General features: G+C 38.3%; 1 protein-coding gene across 1 annotated transcript in view; it reads right to left on the bottom strand.

The window, feature by feature from the left end:
- Nucleotides 1–6,491, bottom strand: part of enox1 (ecto-NOX disulfide-thiol exchanger 1) — a 137,252-nt gene that overhangs the window by 100,375 nt on the left and 30,386 nt on the right. Inside the window, exon 2 of the mRNA XM_005751919.2 lies at nucleotides 2,016–2,048. The gene's annotated coding sequence lies outside the window, so the exon portion shown is untranslated. The remainder of the gene's footprint in view (nucleotides 1–2,015; nucleotides 2,049–6,491) is intronic.

Raw genomic sequence — 6,491 nt, 5'->3', positions numbered from 1 at the left:
TATGCGATCAAGTAACACATTAGTATTATGTACGTTGAATAATAGACACAATTACGTAGACTTGATTAGAAAAACATATGTTAACTTAACAAAAACATATATTTTAAGTAAAATGAAAATAAATAATTAATATACACTGAACAATCCACCTGATTCATTTTTTTGAGTGTATGAATTCAGAAAGAAATATTGTAACTGAAACTAAGGCTGACAGTTTAAATTCATACCATTTACAATCTGTGCTGAAAAATTCCACTTTGCGTCCAGAAAAGGACAGGACTTTGAATTTTACTGCAATATTGACTAAGAAGTTAGCTAAGTTAATCAATAAAAATAGAAAACAACTGTGACCAGTGCTGCACTGATCAGATACTCATGAAATACTCAGAAAGTAGAGGCATTATTCAGCACACAGGGCAAAATGACCAACAAAGGTTATCTGGAGTCTTATCTTACACTTCAGTCACAGCAAATCCAGGGACTAACTAAATTAAGCTAAACACTATACCGATATTTCAGCAATTCATTAAAGGGCATCAAATAAAAACAGTTATTATCTTAGCTTCTGTCGTCCTGCACTGTTGTTTTTTGTTAACCGAACACAATCCTGCTCATAAAAAGTTGTCTGTGTCCAGGGATCCAAATTCAATACAAAATAAGGAAAAGAGTTGCCTCATGCCACAAATCTCATAGACTTGAAAATTTAACTACTAGGCATTCAAATCCAGACTACAGAGAACCAAAAAGTGAGGAAGCTTTCATTTACACTACTAAGGTCATCTTCAAATACTCATTATCGCAGATCTCAGATCAGCCAATCACATGAAAGCAATTTAATACATTTAGGCATGAGGATATGCTGAGGCTTAAACCAAGAATCAAAAAGGGGAAGAAAAGTGATTAGAGTGCCAGCCCACATTTAAAGTCAGCTGTTTCATTTCCAGTACTCATCTGAGTATTTTAGAACCTGCTGATCTACTGGGATTTTCCCACACAACACCTCTAATGGTGTCGAAGTATGCACAAGAGCATCTCTGAACAAGCAACACACACAGAACCAGATGGGCTACAGCAGTAGAAGATCACCCCAGGTGCCACTCCTGTAAGCTGAGATATCAGAAGATCAGAAAAAGATCTTGCCTGGTCTGATGAATCCTGATTTCTGTTGCAACATTCAGGTCAGAATTTGTGGTAAACACGATCAAAGCATGGATCCATGCAGGCTGGTGCTGCTGATGTAATGGTGTGGGTATTTTCTTGGTACACTTTAGTACCCTCAGTACTAACTGAGCATTGTTTAAACACCACAGTGTACGAGTATTATTGCTGACCATGTCCATCCCTATATGACCACGGTCTACCTATCGTCTGTCAATGTGCCACAAAGCTCAGATTATCCCTGCACTTGAATGGCCTCCACAGTCAACAGATCTCAATCCAATAGAGCATCTTTGGAATGGGAGATTTACATCATGGACGAGCATGTCAATGTGGACCATTTATAACTCTCTGAGGAATGTTTAGCGCACCTTCTTGCCTTGTCCATTAATGGCAGTAAGAACAAGAGACCTGTGTTGTAGTTCACAGTGACGTTATGCAGATTTACAAGATGACTGCAGTGGATTCCATCAACAATAAATCAGCATGCATGCACAACAAACTGTGCATCCTAATATGTGATAAAGCAGTTTTTTTGTAATTTAAACCAAACTAAACTTGAGAATAATCTAAGGCACGTAAAATGTGAAAGTGACCTTAGCTGCACAGTAACAAAGAGCAGCTGCAGAGATTTGTCTGGATCACCACCTGAGGGACAGTTTTCCAAAACACATTATCAACACAGCTTGACGTGACGAAAAATCCGGCTGGTTCTGCATCAACTCTTTAGCCATTTGTTTGTGGAAACAAACAGAAAGAAAGAAAATATGGCATGTCAAAGTGATTGGACAGGGTCTATTCATCATACACCTGCAAAACCAAGACGAAAAGACAGGAAAGATAAACTTCTGACTCACTGTTGTGCTGCAACTGCTCACGTCTGATGGCCCCTGTGGAGACAAAGACAGAATTCCTCATTAGTTTTATTGGTCCCATGTTTAGGTTTTACCACTGTCCTAATGAATTAAATGTGCTGAGATCTCGTCAGGTTTCAGCCATGACATCATCTCAACAATCCCCCGAAGCAAGGCAGTGCCTGTCTGAATGTTAATGTGTGTGTATGATGGATTCAAGACTCGCAGAGGTGAGCAGCTAATAAAACCACTGCACGATTTACTGCACGAAGGCGCAAGAGTTCTGTGCACATACACACGCATACGCCGAGCACCAGCTGGGCTTTGCTGACCTTTCTAAAGAAAGGCTAAGCTTTAGAAGCCCACAGAGAAACAAAAGCAGGAAAACTGTGTCGAAAGAAACAGCGCAAAGCTGATCGGATCTTGATGACAGATTGTGCAGCCCGCAGACAAAAGGTCACTTCAGCTAAATCATCTCACTAACAAAAAGGAATTGGCCAGTAACAAAGAGCAATGAATGACATCAAACAGGATTTATTTTTATCATAAAGTGTAACAGGCTTGTAAAGTGTACTAACTGATGATGGGGAAACCACACTGCCTGCTGCTAAATTATACAGAATCATTATTCAGTGTAAAAGACAAAGGATGTGTAAAATTACAGTTTAATACTGCAATTTTAAACTGACGTCTAACTTCAGCTGTCTAAACTATCCAAAGGTATTCCCCAAAGACTCACTTTACTAAAGAAGAATAAAAGCTCCTCATATTGATGCAGAGATGAAAGAAGTACCAGTAAAAATACTTATACTACTAATTATTATCATTCAATGAAAGCCACTATGTTTTCGCTGCCACTGTGTGGATAAGTGAGGTGTGTCTTTTTCAGGTGAATGATTATTTTTAAGAGATTTTCAGCCATTCCTTCAGCTTTTGGAAAGCCAGCGTTTTTCCCAGATACTTTTTTAAGATCATCTGGCTTCAAGTTTGGAAATTTGTCTGGGAGACCTACTTGCTCATTTATATCAGCAGCTGAGGTAACTAGATCAGATTCCCTCATCAGTCCCAACTTCTCCACCAATGCTAAGCACTGGCCATTTGATTTATTGTTTTGTTGTGATTTAATTCAGTGCAAAAAGAAACACCAGGAGTTGCAGCTAAATCTTCATTAGCAACGCTGTTGCCATCACATTCCTTCAATATCAAAGACAAGGGTGCTTTCCACTAAACCTGACAACCAGGTGCAGCATCATCCTGTTACTGTGACAATAAAGCTAATTAAACTTGCATTATTGTAACAGTGACAACAACATCATCCCATATGCCAAAAAAACAACTGTCATTGTCACACATCTACAGTTGGTAGATTAAAACAAAGAAACAATATTTTAAAGTCAGTTTTAGCAGAAAAACATTTCTTTAAAAAAAAGAACAACATTTGCAGGCATGAGGCTATTAAGATGGGCCTATGATAGCAGCTAAGAGCAGATTTTATCTTTACACTTTCTCTCTCACTGCTTTCAGTTGTAATATGTATAAAAGGCTCCACTCCCTTGAAATGCTGAATACATCCTCTTGCTTCAGCTCCATGTTTACTGCTTCAGTATGTAGCTGGTTATTTATCATCTCTTTAGCAGTGTAATCATGCAAAGCTACGATCAAACAATGGCTATCAGTTAGGTATCATCTAAAATGTAAAAAGAAATATGACATGATGTAAAGTGCTGAGATGTTCTGTTACTAGCTGAATGGGAAAAGTGTAGGTACGTTGTTTTTAAAGACAATAAAGCATTAAATGTGTTGCTGGGTGATGGTTGTAGCACAGTCTGTAAACAGAAAGTGAGCGATCGCTGTTTAATGTTCAGCCAAGTGAAGAGTACAGCGCGTGAGTGCCAGAGCAGGCCATATGGCAAAGACACTCCCACACCAAAGCAGTCTAGACTGGAATGAACCAGTCCATCTTCCAGCAGCTCCTGTCCACATACAGACACAATCATTATGGTTCTGTTTCACAGTGACCAGTTTAAAGTGAAAACTATTAAATTATTTTCAATATATATATTTTTTCTTTCAGTTCTTTTACCCTCCAATTATTACAAGCAGTGAAAACAAAGCTCAACTGAGCTGAAACTGGAACGCAGAAAATAAAGGTGTGGAAATGACATCACTTACCTTAGCTAAATTACTGGTAACACCCCTGAACAGCAGGTGTGCTGTTAACCTTTCCCCCCTCTCTCTCTGTCTTTGCTCTTGTTTCTCACTAAAGCTTTAATACTTTTGTTTCTTTACTGCCGGTCCCCGATGTTTTATTTATCTCATTGTTTTCACTCCCTCATCACCTCAGTACCGCCAAACTGACTGATATGCAAATAACGAATAAATCTGCATATCAATTAACAACATCATCTCCTCACCAAGCATTCTCATTGCATGTACGAAAAGGAGGGTGATGCATGTGGATCATATCAGGGATGTATTAGAAATTCGGGGTTGGGGGGGGGGGTATTCATGTTCCTCAAACTATATTTTAGAAGCAGTAAAATGTCAAAATGTAAGAAATATTTATTTAGTTTTGTAATTATAGGATTAACAGCGACTTCAGCTATACAGCATTTTAAAATGGATTTGGTGCAATGTTGCAATATATAGTTTTAATGCCTAAATGTAGACACAGTGATACAGAAATGTGTCAGGTTAATATTTACAATAGCATAATGGTGTTGCAGGAATGCTTTGGTTTTGATTGCAGCTGTTCTGCAGATGAAGGTTTAAGCCCTTCTTCCAACTTTCCAAAGCTGTCCCATGGATGAGACTGAAGTTTTTTGTGTTTGACACCCCTGTGTGAAGATGTACTAACATTTTAAAAACTATTCTTTTAAAGGGGGACCTTTTCTGCTCATCTTCTAACTCCATATACTTATTCTTGGACTTTCTTTTTCAGGGTAGCTTTTCATAGTTTAAATTAGTAGTTATTTATCCAAAACTGGGCCTTAGTGGAGCACATTAGTTCCGTTACCAATTTCTTTGGCATCACACAGACTACAGAGTAGAATAAATCTCTTACAGCCTGAGCACTGCACCCAGAGTTAGTGCTTACACACCCACTGATCTCATCATTTGAACCTTGTTTCAGTTGGCCACGTTTTACGGGAGCATCCACCTTTTGTGTCTCATGTATTCTACGGTTTTCTACACCACATCTCTGCATGGTATGTTACTGTAAAGCTCAGCATTTACTTTGTTTTTAGAGTTTTTGTGGGCACCCAGTGCTAACTGTGACATGTGAATGCCTAACCTGCCTGACCCTTACCCAACCTAAAATCCAGTTATTATCCTTAAATCTCAAACAGCGTTTAAAGTTGTAGATCTCTACAAAACCATCGGACTCAACCAGTATGGAGGCTCCATGTGTTTGTGGGGTTTCAGGATCCCACAAATACAAAAGAAAAAAAAGAAAAACCAAAGCCTATAGAAAAGACACATTCACATGATTACACACTGAGCTGCACAAAGACCTATATGAGTTGTTGCATCGGTCTTCATCTTCTCATTTGCAACCCTGCAGTGCAATTGATTCCTGTTGGCTTAGGTGTAATATAAATAGATACATCTGTGTGGAGGCTATAAATAGAAGAAGAGATGTTGACATCTATAATGCTGTGAACATTTTGCGGTACTATGTCTCACAGTGATTGGGAACATCACAGCAGTTTGACAGTTATGGCAAATACATATCTGATCTTGCAGCAAAATATTGACGTGTTTTGTTTTGGCACCGGTAGCTTTTGGTCAAGTGTAGAAAAAAACAATCCATCGGTGGGAATGGACATCAAGGCTATTAAGGTGCTGAATAAATGCAGTGTATTTCTCACTGACCATGATCAGAGTTAGTGCTTACACACCCACTGATCTCATCATTTAAACGTTATTTCATTTGGCCACGTTTTACAGGAGCATCCACCTTTTAAGTCTCATGTACACTGACCATGAGACAACAGAGAAAGCACAATAGGTCCTCATTAAAGGATTAAAAGAACAAAATGTACTTATATTATGAAAGAACCAAAAAAAACAAAACAAAACCCTGAACTTTAAAATTGTCCATGCATCACAACAGGCAGTGAAACATATTATACTATCTAACTCTCATCCACTTATTCTATTTTCAAACTTGAGTGCAGTCTGGTTCATTTATAAAATGGTTAGCAGCAGCAGAAGATTTAAATCGGGCCAGTCTAGCAGTCCAAAACTTTGGCAATTACTGAATTTGAACTGCAGCAGACATTCGAAGCATTTAGCCAACTTCAAATACTGAACCTCATTCATAACTAGAAAAATTTGCATTTCCTGCGAAAATGCAGTGTGGATGCTTAAAGCTGAAGCTGTATGCAAAAAGTAGCTGAAAAAGCTGAAAAGTTGCAGAAATTGTAAAAACTTTGCAGAAGCAAAAGAACTTTGCTAAAATGGAATAACTTAGCA

The sequence above is a fragment of the Pundamilia nyererei genome, unplaced genomic scaffold (assembly GCF_000239375.1).
Source record: "Pundamilia nyererei isolate P.nyererei 1_Seehausen unplaced genomic scaffold, PunNye1.0 scaffold00334, whole genome shotgun sequence".
NCBI lineage: Eukaryota > Metazoa > Chordata > Actinopteri > Cichliformes > Cichlidae > Pundamilia > Pundamilia nyererei.
Note: the sequence above shows the minus strand (reverse complement) of the source record. Positions and strands in the feature narration are given on the sequence as shown.